The sequence below is a fragment of the Myotis daubentonii genome, chromosome X (assembly GCF_963259705.1).
Source record: "Myotis daubentonii chromosome X, mMyoDau2.1, whole genome shotgun sequence".
NCBI lineage: Eukaryota > Metazoa > Chordata > Mammalia > Chiroptera > Vespertilionidae > Myotis > Myotis daubentonii.
In genome coordinates, this window is record NC_081861.1 from 83,846,787 (window position 1) to 83,860,289 (window position 13,503).

The following is a 13,503-nucleotide window of genomic DNA, read 5'->3' on the forward strand; positions in this document are numbered from 1 at the left end:
AGCATGGGTAGAAGTCCCCCTCCTTGAGTTAGACTTGCCCACCTGGACCTCCAATATTGCAAAATTATCTCCAGTCTTTTTCTCTCATTTGTTGCACTGCTCCTCTTTCAGGTACTGAACCCTACTCCATGCGGGACCTGGAAGGAAACACTGGACATCGGGCGCCCAAGGAGTAATCTGGAAGTGCAGGGCTCCCTGGAGTGAGAAAGGAAGTTTTCACCGAAAAGGTGTGGAAAACTCACCAAAAAAAGGTGAGGGGAAGTCTATGGCACGCAATGCCCAGGATCAACTACAGAAACCCGGGTCTGTAAGTACACTGGGAACGTTTTCTTAACCAGGCTAACAAATGGGGCAGGATTTGGCTTTAAGAAAGTAGATTCGGCTCTAAAAAGTTATATTTGGCTTTTAAAAAACTAAGAAACTGTATTATGTGCTTTTGATTTGCATGTTTAAAGTGTTAAAATTTTAGAAGGTAATCTTTTACAGTTTTTGCATGTTATTATAGAACATAACCTTTGCTTTTCTTGAGGAAGGTACATTAGATCTTAAAAGGTTGCCAAAACAGTTAGTTAGAACTTGGAAAAAGGTTAGCAGCAAGAAAAACCTCATCTCAAAAAAAAAACTTTTTCCATGGGGAACATAATATTGCATTTGCCAAAGCCTTTTACAGAGGCTGAGGAGGAGTCTCCTCAACTGGTTCCCTCAGCTCCTCCTAGTGAGGAGTGGGAAGACACGTTAGAGGAATGGCCTTCAGGGTCCTCTACACCTCCGCATGCACATCCTAATTCTGATATGCTTAATTCGCTGTCATTTGAATCACCTGTGCAAAAAGCCATCAGAGAAGGATTGAGGGAAATACCGGCGGAAGAAAGGCTTGCTTTCCCTATCATAGAGGTACCTGATCCACAGCTACGGAATCAGGTAATCAGACAGCATGTAAAAATTGACTTTAAAATGATAAAGGACTTACGTGAAAGTGTAGTCAAAAATGGTCCAACAGCTCCTTTTACAGGAGAAATTATGCATAGTATTTCTGAAGCTTTCCTAATCCCTCATGATTGGTATTCTCTAGCACGTGCAACTCTGGATGGAGGAGATTATTTACTATGGAAAGGAGAATTCTTGGAGAGATGCCAGGAGCAAGCCCAAATAAACCGAGGGCTGAATGCTCAAATAACTTATGAAATGATAGCAGGACTGGCACAATACAATGATGTTGGAACCCAGTTAGATTATGTGCAACTGGCATATGAGCAAATTCGAGCTTGTGGAAGGAAAGCGTGGTGAACTTTACCAGCAAAAGGGGACTCTGAGGGAGCTTTTAGTAAATGTTTACAGGGGCCTTTAGAATCATTTTCTGATTTTGTGGCTCGTCTCAGTTGAGCAGTGGGACGACAGATTCAACATGAGGCAGCAGGAGACATTTTAATTCAACAATTAGCCTATGAAAATGCCAATGATGATTGTAAGAAATGCCTGATGCCTCTGAGAAAAGGTAGTGCCATTACAGAAATGATTCGAGCATGTCAGAATGTGGGGTCAGGCACATTTCAAGTGAATTTACTCACTGCCGCTGCTACTGTAAATAAAAGGTGTCATAACTGTGGAAACATAGGACATTTTAGAAAAGAATGTAGACAACCAAGAAGGACACAAGGGGGCACTCCAGGGAAAGGCGCTAACATCTGGCCTCATCAGCCTATCAAAACAGATCCAACCTCTCTGTGTCCTAGATGCCAGAAGGGCTACCATTGGGCAGGCCATTGTAAATCGAGATGCCACAAAAATGGGCAGCCTTTAAATCAAGACACAGGGTATGGCCAACCACAAGGAAACGGCCAACGGGGCAACGCCCAGCCCCGTCAATAAAAGGGGAGATCTGCCCTGCAAAGCCCACAGTGAAATCTCTGATTTGGGCCACTCCAGGAAGTGCAAGCCTAGATCTTAACAGTACTATAGCGGTCACTTTGACCCCTGATATGGCTCTGCAAGCTGCTCCTACAGGAATCTGGGGACCTGTGCCATCAGGAACTTTAGGGTTAATTTTAGGGAGAAGTGGAAACACTCTGAAAGGATTAACTGTTTTGCCTGGAGTCATAGATTCAAATTATGAGGGAGAAATTAAAGTAATATTAGAATGCAATCACATTATGCAAATTACTCCAGGACAAAGAATTGCTCAGATCCTACTTCTACCTTATGATCAACAAGGCAAGGCTATAAATAGGAAAAGAGGAATGCAAGGACTTGAAAGCTCAGACATCTATTGGATACAGGAAATTAGCAAAACTCATCCTATGATTAATTTGAGAATAAAAGGAAAAATATTTAAAGGCCTAGTAGACACTGGGGCAGATGTCAGCGTTATCATCAAAGAATTCTGGCCTCCTAATTGGTCCATGGTAGGAGCTATGGACTCAATTAGAGGGGTGGGAGTTCCTGGTAACACACAACGTAGTGCTGCAGTCTTAAAATGGCAAGATGAGGAAGGACAGACAGGATGGTTTCAGCCCTACATTGTCTCTGGAATTACAGTCAATTTATGGGGCCGGGATGTCTTAGAAGGTTTACAAGCTTGTATTATTACTGGCAAAGGTCAGCAGCTTGTAACTCAGATGGGACATCAGATTCATCAAGTGTCGAGTGTTTCCTTCCACGACTCGCGTGGAGTAGGGTTCAGTATCTGAAAGAGGAGCCGCACAACAAATGAGAGAAAAAGACACGAGATAATTTTGCAATATTGGGGGACCAGGCGACAAGTCCCGAAGGACTTCCTCTCTGTGCTCAGGCCTCACCAAGCTTTTATTGATCTGGGATGCACCCATAGCATAGCCCTAGGCAGGTGACCCCCTGCAACAGGCAGAATAGCCCATCAGCAAGGATTTACATAATAATAAATGGGGGAGTAGTTTCAGCTACCACTGTCTGGACAAACAGAGGTGGCGCCTAGCTCTGACCTTTGGGAGGGCTTCAAAGGCACCCAGCCTTCGGGGGGGGGGGGGGGGGGGTTTCTCTGTCTATGCTTATCAGATAGTGAATTCAATAAACAGTTTCCCACATCTCCCCCTTATTTTTTCTTTAAGAAATAATCAAGTCCCAATTTCAATGTCCAAAAGTTCTGAGTCCATGTTTCAATGTCCAAAAGTTCATGTGTACATGCCAGCAATGAAATGTTGGTTCTGGATGGTGGAAAATGCAGGTCCGGTCCTCTCTGGTTTGGTCCTGGGCAACCTGCAGCTACGCACAGCTGCTGACTGCTAGCATGGCAAGGCGTCTTCACCATGTCCATCTCTGAACTGTCTCTCCTGTCTTTGTGGCTGGAGCAATCTGTTCAGTTTCTCTCCTGGATCCCTTGTTGCAGGAATCCACATGGTCTTGGAGTTGTTCTCTGAAAGTATACAAACATATTCTCCACCAAAGGTTAATAATTGAAATTTTACTTGGGGAATCCTTTTATTATTTGCCCAAATGATTTTCCTTTGGCTTATTTTGACACCACATATGTTTTTCATGGGTGTCTTGCTGTTAGCATTACAAAATGAAAAAGAAAATTTTCTAGATGCAATTTTAGTTACAGGATATTTTTCCTTACATGGTATTCTTCCACTATATTATTCCACTATCCCCCCCCTTTTTTTTATTTAATTAGGAGGCTTCTTGGAAACTTTATAATGCAGTCTAGATAGCTTTAAATATTAATTTTTTCACACACAAAAAATGAACTTGAACATGCTTTAGGTTCATAGCATGTTTACCACGAAATGAAAATTTAATACTTTTTGAATAATGACTTATTTCAAATTAGCCAAATTTAATTAATTTGAAAACTATTTTTGCTGCCAAATTTAATATTTTAACAATAATCTTAATTTACACTGTAAATATTAATTGAAAGGATCACTTTACATCTTTGTGAAGGCTCTGAGCATTCCTGTTGTTAGGCTAGATTTAGACATAGGGTCTGTTAGCCAAGCCTCCGTTTTTCTGGGTACTGATTTCAGCTGGACCAAATCTCTTCTATTTGGTTCCTGATCTGGGCTGGGCATGGGAAGCAAGAAGCAGCCATGGGGACAGGAGACCTTCCTCAGAAGGGCCGAGTGTTCAAGCCCGTGCACCGTTCAAGCCCGTGCACCATTGGGGGGGGGTGAGGATCTGTGCCCCACCTTTGTTGCACCCCAAGTTTTCTCCTACTGGCCCCCAGCTGTGCCTGTCTTAGGTCGTCCCACCCTGTGGGATCTTACGCGTCGTTGACTACCAACCATCTCTGGGCCAAGTAGGGTGATGTGCGGTTCAGTTCTGTCTCCTTGATAGCCTATGTCCCTCTGGCCTCCATGCCCAACAACTGCCTTTGGATCCCCTCGCCTGCTGGCGGGGCTCTGGCATTGATCATAGGGAACCCAGGTTTCTTCTCCAGAGAGGGCCCAGCTTACGCCATTGGGCAAGAGACAGATCCATGGTACCAGCTTTTCATGTTCCCAGCTTGAACAGAGAGCTCAGATAACAGCTGTAGGCAATTGGATTCCTCTTGGCAAAAAAAGTCAAGATAGGTCAATACAGAATGCTTAAGTGCCTTCCCCAGGAGGCCCTCCACACAGTGGAAAGGAATAAATCCCTTCATGTAAACCATTCAAATTCATTTGTAAATTTGTTTGGGATAAATGCACAATATACTGTTATAAAGCATCAAAAATTATTAATAAAACTTTGTAGAATAATACCATGTAAGAATACTCTTTGTTCTAGGTCATGACAACTTAATTTTAAACTCAAGGTTTGGAATGAGGAACCTAGTTTTCAAAAAATAAGAGAGAGAAATTTACAGAAGCAGAGACAGTATGCTATCTAAATTACAGTTCTGGGTCTCCAGAGCACTGAGTTGACACGCTAACTGGATCCTTATGACTTTGGAATAGCTATGCTTTCCTTCCCAGGTAAAGGAAAAATGTGCCTTCTAAGACAGATGAAATTTATAGTTTTTACCTGAATTAATTGTTACCATACTTCACTTTACCGTGCCCCAGGTGGTCTCTGGGCTGTTGGTTGTCTGGTTTGTCTTCCTCCTGTTCCTCATCTTCAGTGGACTGCTTGGAGTCGCTGCTCTCTGTGGCCGAGGTAGTTGATTGTTTACAGCTACATGTTATGGCTCCAGGCGCAAGATCTTCAGTCTGGCTAGATTCCTGATGCAGTTTAATATTTCTAGCAGGAATCCATACGGGTTTGGAAAAATTCTGTGGGAATATACAAGTGTACCCTTTGCCAAAGGTTAATAATGGGTCAGGTCCCTTCCATAAACCAGATTCGGGATCCTTCCATTTAACTAGACCATTTTCTTTTGTTTTATTCTGACACCAATGTAGCTCCATAGGTGTCTTTGCATCAGCATCACAAGTGAAAAAATTTAGAGTAATTAAGGCTTGATGCAGCCTACCCACAGGTGATTTCTCCATTATCCTCCTTTTTTGTTTTTCAAGTTGGGATTTTTAAAAGCTGATGAGACTCTGAAGCCTCTTTTAATAAAGCAACCAATTGATCAGCATGTGCATTTCCCTTAGTTAATGGACTAGGTAATATTCTGTGAGCCCTGATGTGAGTGATATAAAAAGGGTATTTTCTCTGCTGCACAATCTGCTGAACCTGCTTAAATAGTAAGAATAAACTTTGGTCACTAAACCGTTTCAACTGGGCAGTTTCAATTCTACTTACTAGGCCCGAAGCATAAGAGGAATCAGAAATTATGTTAACAGGCTGTTGGAAATCTTGCAATGCAGCCTTAATAGCTTCTAATTTAATTCTTTGCACAGAAGTATGACTGGTCAGTATGACTCAGTCAGAATTTATAGTATGATAGGCAGCTTTCCCATTAGATGACCCATCAGTAAAAACAGTTAAAGTTCCAGGAATTGGTTCCTGCCTAGTGTTTTTTGGTATAATGATGGAGGTCTTATATAAAAATTGTAAAAGTTCATATTTTAATAGGTGACAGCTAAGTTCCCCTGAATATCCACTTAGCCCAATTTGCCAATTTACATCAGTTTGAAACAACATTCATTCTTTTAACTCTACTTGTCCTAAGTTATGGACAGTAAATGACATTAATTAAATTTCTGGTATTAGTCTTTAAGTAAATTTACATAAACTTTGTTTAAGGAGGCAAAACACAAATTATTTAATTTAGCTTATGAGGTCCAATATATTGATTTTTAATTTTAGTTAGACATCTGAAGGAAACCTCTTTTCATTTCCTTCCAGACAGCTTTCTTTCTCATACAAGCAACAAATGTAAGGAACATGGTTGCCTTTTGAGATTTTAACAAATACTTTCTCAAAGCTATATATTTCAAGTGATTTTTCATTTATGGTGACTAATTATTGTCAGATTTAGTATTTTAACAACAATCTGTAAATGTTAGCAATTATATTTTTAAAGAATATACCCTTTGGCTTATTTGCATATACAGAGGAATCATGGGAAGCCTTCAGTAACCTTTTTAGAAGAATTTTACTTTACTAGGATTCAATTGCTTACAAGGATTAGTAAATTCAGTAAAGTTTTATGTCTGATACACGAGGTGCAAATGCTGCCCCACCTCCAGCCTAATTTAAAATACAGCAGCGGGGAGCTTTTGTTAGTTTAAGTAAAGACATTTCTACTAATAAATCAATTTTTTCTTTTATTTGGCAAAAATGCCTTATGTAACCAATCATATTATATTTTGAAATATTGTACTCTGGAAAAACTGTCAAATACATATCTAATTAAAAAATTTTTAACACTTAAAGACAGTTCCCAACATAATAGGATCTAGTCTTGACCATGGAATCAATTACTATTAATTTGTGTATGATATATGTATAACTGTGGTTCTACTGAGAATTTTAGATATCTTTTAAAAATGTCTCTATCTACAAGCCTTTTAAGAAATACGAGCTCTATTGTCGGCCCTTAAAAAGCCAACTGCTCAAACATTGGTCTATCATACCACTGAAATTATATTAAGACCGTGATTGCTAATTTATTAAGTATTAAAAATATCTTCTTAAAAATAGTATTAAATAAATCTGAGAGGCAAGCACACTTTCTGCCCCATCCGCATTTCCGTAGTAAAATTCTGCCTTAAAGCTCCACCCCTGAAATTCCATCCTGCCTCAGTGAGCAGACATTCCTTTGGTGATTGACTAAATCAGAGGGAGGGGCCTTCGCTGTTTCAAGATGGCGGCCCCCAGGGGAGCGGCAGGCCATGCGGCCAACATGGCGGCTGCCAAGTCAGGCAGCTCAACATTGTGGCTGTCTACACTGTTCTTTGACAGAGCAAACCAAAACCCCTAAAAGATAGATGGCCAACATTATATTGCAGACAAGCAGAAATCCCATTAGCTGTTTATACCTTTTATAATTATCTTAAAGAATATCAATCAAATTTAAACTGGTTTTTGTATTAAAAAATTTTCAGTTGAGATTACAAAATTAATCCTCTTTATATCAGATCAATGAGTAACATATTTTGAATTCCTAATCATGTAAGAGAAAACACATTTTATTTTTTTTTTCAAAAACAAGTTAGACATTAGATATTTAATTAATTTCTCCCGATTCAATTTGCACTTTAAACTTTCAGAGCTTACAAGTCAAATATTAGCAGTTCTTTGATTAACTACACTTTTATATTTTTAAGAATATATTTCAAATAAAATATAAGGCATTTTCAATTAATAGATTAACTTCTATCATCTAGACTTCATACTAGGCATACTCAGATCAACATTTCAGTATTATAAATTTCAATACTTTTAGATGTTTTGAACTTAAAAGCTTTAAGTTTCCAGCCAATAAGCCTGGCATAGCTGCTAAATTACTTGACTATCAACTTCCTGGTGGTACTTGCCTCAGGGTGGGAAATTTCAAAAGAGCTACTTTAAATCGCCTTGGGAAACCTGCCTGTATTTCTTTGTCAGGTTCATCTCCACTGTTTTTAAGGCCAAAACAGTCTCGGGATTTTATTCTGTACACAGCAAAAGGTCAAGTTCAGCTCAAAACTATGCGCACTCGTTTTTAAGCTGGCCTTTTCCCTTTACATGAGCACAGAAATCCCGGATGCATTTATAAATTTGTAAAAGCTTTTCAATTACTAGAAGGACTTTAATTTTAGAATACTTGAGGAGGGGGCGTCCACACTGGATCACCACATGCTCCTTCTTCCCTTTCCCCACATCCTGCTTTTGGGGGAAGTTTCAGCAAATGACTCCGAGGGCGTACTTTTCCCAAAAAGACATTTTAAGTTTTTCCCTATTTCGCTTTCTAAAGTCATGGCTAGCACCCAAGGTTATCTTAGCCAAAGTTTGGTTGTCATAAGATGTTCTCCGGTAATTTTTAAATAAAGCATTAAGTAATCTCATTGTGGGAGAGCTTATTGCTCTGCGCTCTCCTGCTACCTTTGAATCTCTCCGAACCAGAGAGAGATTCGGCAGCGGGGTTTCATTTATTACAGATAGATTCCAAAAACAAATTAAGATAAGAAAACACATTAAGATGACCATGGCACTATTTTTTTTTTCAGCCTGATCTAAAAGAGTACCTTTTTCGAGAAAAACAAAGGTTATGTTCCATAATAACACACAAAGAACTGGAAAAGATTACCTTCTAAAATGTTAACACTTTAAACATGCAAATCAAAAGTCTATAATAAAGTTTCTTAAGTTTTTTAAAAGCCAAATATACCTTTTTAAAGCCGAATCTACTTTTTTAAAGCCAAATCCTTCCCCGTTTGTTAGCCTGGTTAAGAAAACGTTCCCAGTGTACTTACAGACCCGGGCTTCTGTAGTTGATCCTGGGCATTGCGTGCTGTGGAATCCCCCTCACCTTTTTTTGGTGAGTTTTCCACACCTTTTCCGTGAAAACTTCCTTTTCTCGCTCCAGCGAGACCTGCACTTCCAGATTACCCTTTGGGCGCCAGATGTTTCCTTCCACGACTCGCGTGGAGTAGGGTTCAGTATCTGAAAGAGGAGCCGCACAACAAATGAGAGAAAAAGACACGAGATAATTTTGCAATATTGGGGGACCAGGCGACAAGTCCCGAAGGACTTCCTCTCTGTGCTCAGGCCTCACCAAGCTTTTATTGATCTGGGATGCACCCATAGCATAGCCCTAGGCAGGTGACCCCCTGCAACAGGCAGAGTAGCCCATCAGCAAGGATTTACATAATAATAAATGGGGGAGTAGTTTCAGCTACCACTGTCTGGACAAAAAGAGGTGGCGCCTAGCTCTGACCTTTGGGAGGGCTTCAAAGGCACCCAGCCTTCGGGGGGTTCTCTGTCTATGCTTATCAGATAGTGAAGGCAATAAACAGTTTCCCACAATCAAGGTGTAAAAAACCCAGGAAAGCGAGGATATCAACCTTTTTAGGAGTGGTCACTGCTCAGTCTCTTCGCCCCCATTCTGATCCTATACAATGGAAAGATGATAAAACTGTATGGGTGGATCAGTGGCCATTAACCAAGGAGAAATTAGGTCATATTCATGGATTGATACAGGAACAAATAGAAGCTGGTCATATAGAGCCTTCCAATAGCCCTTGGAATACGCCTATGTTTATTATACCAAAGAAGGTGGCAGGGAAATGGCGATTGATACATGATCTCAGAGCAATTAATGGTACTATGCATACCATGGGAGCTTTGCAACCTGGACTCCCAGCGCCTTCACAAATCCCTTTAAATTGGTCTCTCATAGTAGTAGATCTGAAGGATTGTTTTTTCACCATTCCCTTGGCACCTCAAGATAAAGAAAGATTTGCCTTTTCAGTGCCATCTATTAATAATATAGAACCCATGAGAAGATATCAGTGGAAAGTTTTGCCTCAAGGAATGGCCAATAGCCCTACCTTGTGCCAAAAATATGTGGCTCAAGCTGTTCAAACTTTAAGGGACAGATATTCCCGATGTTACATTATCCATTACATGGATGACTTGCTCTTAGCAAGTCCACGGGAAGAGCAGACTTTAGGAATATTTTTCCAATTAGAGAAGGAGCTCCCTAAATGGGGCTTAAAAATTGCTCCAGAAAAGGTACAAAAAGAAACATCTTTTAAATATCTGGGAACCATTATTGAAAACCAATGCATTAGGCCACAAAAGGTGGAACTAAGAAAAGATTGTCATAAAATTTTAAATGATTTTCAGAAATTATTAAGGGACATTAACTGGCTAAGACCCTACCTAAAAATCTCTACGGGAGAAATGACAAATTTATTTGATATACTTAGGGGTGACTCTGACTTTCCTCACCCAGAACACTAACAGATGATGCCAGAAAGGAGTTGCTAAGAATTGAACAGGCAATATCCTCAGCTCAAGTAGCACGGGTACAGCCTGAATTGCCTTTATTGGGACAGATTAACCATACTGCAAATAGTCCCACTGGAGTCATCTTCTAAAATAAAGACTCTCCCGCTATTATTGAATGGGTCCACCTAGGCCATCAGTCCTCTGAAACTGCTATTACTTATATAGGACTGATGGCTCAATTAATATATCAGCTTAGGAAGCGTTGCAAGCAGCTTAGAGGAGAAGAACCTAAATGCATCTATCTTCCCCTCACTGGAAAGCAATTAGAAATGTTCTTTCAAACTGATGTAAATTGGCAAATTGGGTTAAGTGGATATTCAGGGGAACTTAGTTGTCACCTATTAAAAGATAAACTTTTACAATTTTTAAATAAGACCTCCATCATTATACCAAAACATACTAGGCAGGAACCAATTCCTGGAGCTTTAACTGATTTTACTGATGGGTCATCAAATGGGAAAGCTGCCTATCACGCTATAAATTCTGACCGAGTCATACTGACCAGTCATACTTCTGTGCAAAGAATTGAGTTAGAAGCTATTAAGGCTGCATTGCAAGATTTCCAACAGCCTGTTAACATAATTTCTGATTCCTCTTATGCTTCGGGCCTAGTAAGTAGAATTGAAACTGCCCGGCTGAAATGGCTTAGTGACCAAAGTTTATTCTTTTTTTTTTTTTTAAAATATATTTTATTGATTTTTTACAGAGAGGAAGGGAGAGAGATAGAGAGTCAGAAACATCGATGAGAGAGAAACATCGACCAGCCGCCTCCTGCACATCCCCCACCGGGGATGTGCCCGCAACCCAGGCACACGCCCTTGACCGGAATCGAACCTGGGACCTTTCAGTCCGCAGGCCGACGCTCTATCCACTGAGCCAAACTGGTTTCGGCCCAAAGTTTATTCTTAATATTTAAGCAGGTTCAGCAGATTGTGCAGCAGAGAAAATAGCCTTTTTATATCACTCACATCAGGGCTCACAGTGTATTACCTGGCCCATTAACTAAGGGAAATGCACATGCTGATCAATTGGTTGCTTTATTAAAAGAGGCTTCAGAGTCTCATCAGCTTTTACATCAGCCTGCTAAAATGTTGTCCAAACAATTCTCAATCTCTCAACAGAAAGCAAAACAGATTATCAAGGAATGTCCCAGTTGCATGTTACATCTACCTCAAGGGACTAACACAGGAGTCAACCCTAGAGGTTTGCTAAGGGACCATATCTGCCAAATGGATGTAACACATTATACTCCTTTTGGATGTCTTGGGGCGTTACATGCCTCTGTAGATACTTTTTCAAAGTCCTGTGGGCCACTGTATCTACAAGAGAGACGGCAAAACAGGTTATTAATCATTGCTTAGCTGCTTTTGCCATCATGGGAATTCCAAAGATTATTAAAACTGATAATGGACCTGCTTATACAAGCTGTCAATTCCAGGAATTTTGTAAAAAGTGGAAAATTCAGCACATTACAGGAATACCATATAATTCCCCAGGACCGGCCATTATTGAACGTCAACACCAAAGACTGAAATATCAATTAGGAAAACAAAAAGGAGGGATGATGGAGAAATCACCTGTGGGTAGGCTGCATCAAGCCTTACTTACTCTAATTTTTTTCACTTGTGATGCTGATGCAAAGACACCTATGGAGCTACATTGGTGTCAGAATAAAACAAAAGAAAATGGTCTAGTTAAATGGAAGGATCCCGAATCTGGTTTATGGAAGGGACCTGACCCATTATTAAGCTTTGGCAGAGGGTATACTTGTATATTCCCAGAGAATTTTTCCAAACCCATATGGATTCCTGCTAGAAATATTAAACTGCATCAGGAATCTAGCCAGACTGAAGATCTTGCGCCTGGAGCCATAACATGTAGCTGTAAACAATCAACTACCTCAGCCACAGAGAGTAGCGACTCCAAGCAGTCCACTGAAGATGAGGAACAGGAGGAAGACAAACCAGACAACCAATAGCCCAGAGGCCACCTGGAGCACAGTAAAGTGAAGTATGGTAATAATTAATTCAGGTAAAAACTATAAATTTCATATGTCTTAGAAGGCACATTTTTCCTTTACCTGGGAAGGACAGCACAGCTATACCAAGTTCAGAGGGCTCCAGTTAGCATGTCAACTCAGTGTCCTGGAGACCCAAAACTGCCTAAGTGCCTAAGTTTAACCCAGGTCACTCAAGGTTTCTAGATCCAAAACTGGAATTTAGATAACATGCCTAAGTTTTACCTAGGTTACCTAAGGACTCTAGATAATGTGTTTACCCAAAACTGTAATTTGGATAGCATGCTGTCTCTGCTTCTGTAAATTGCTTTTGTTTTCGGCAAACTAGGTTCCTCATTCCAAACTTTGAGACAGCCAGTTTAAAATTAAGTTGTCATGACCTACAGCAAAGAATATTCTTACATGGTATTATTCTACAAGTCTCATTAATAATTTTTGATGCTTTAAAACAGTATATTGTGCATTTATCCCAAACAAATTTACAAATGAATTTGAATGGTTTACATGAAGGGATTTATTCCTTTCCATTGTGTGGAGGGCCTCCTGGGGCAGGCACTTAAGCATTCTGTATTGACCTATCTTGACTTTTTTCTGCCAAGAGGAATCCAATTGCCTACAGGTGTTATCTGAGCTCTCTGTTCAAGCTGGGATCATGAAAAGCTGGTACCATGGATCTGTCTCTGGCCCAATGGCGTAAGCTGGGCCCTCTCTGGAGAAGAAACCTGGGTTCCCTATGATCAATGCCAGGGCCCCGCCAGCAGGCAAGGGGATCCAAAGGAAGTTGCTGGGCATGAGGCCAGAGGGACATAGGTTAACAAGGAGACAGAACTGAACCTCACATCACCCTACTTGGCCCAGAGATAGTTGGTAGTCAATGACGGGTAAGACCCCACAGGGTGGGGCAACCTAAGACAGGCACAGCCAGGGGCCAGTAGGAGAAAACTTGGGGTGCAACAAAGGTGGGGCACAGACCCCCCGCCAATGGTGCACGGGCTTGAACACTCGGCCCTTCTGAGGAAGGTCTCCTGTCCCCATGGCTGCTTCTTGCTTCCCATGTCCAGCCCAGATCAGGAACCAAACAACAGAAGAGATTTGGTCCAGCTGAAATCAGAATCCAGATAAACGGAGGCTTGGCTAACAGACCC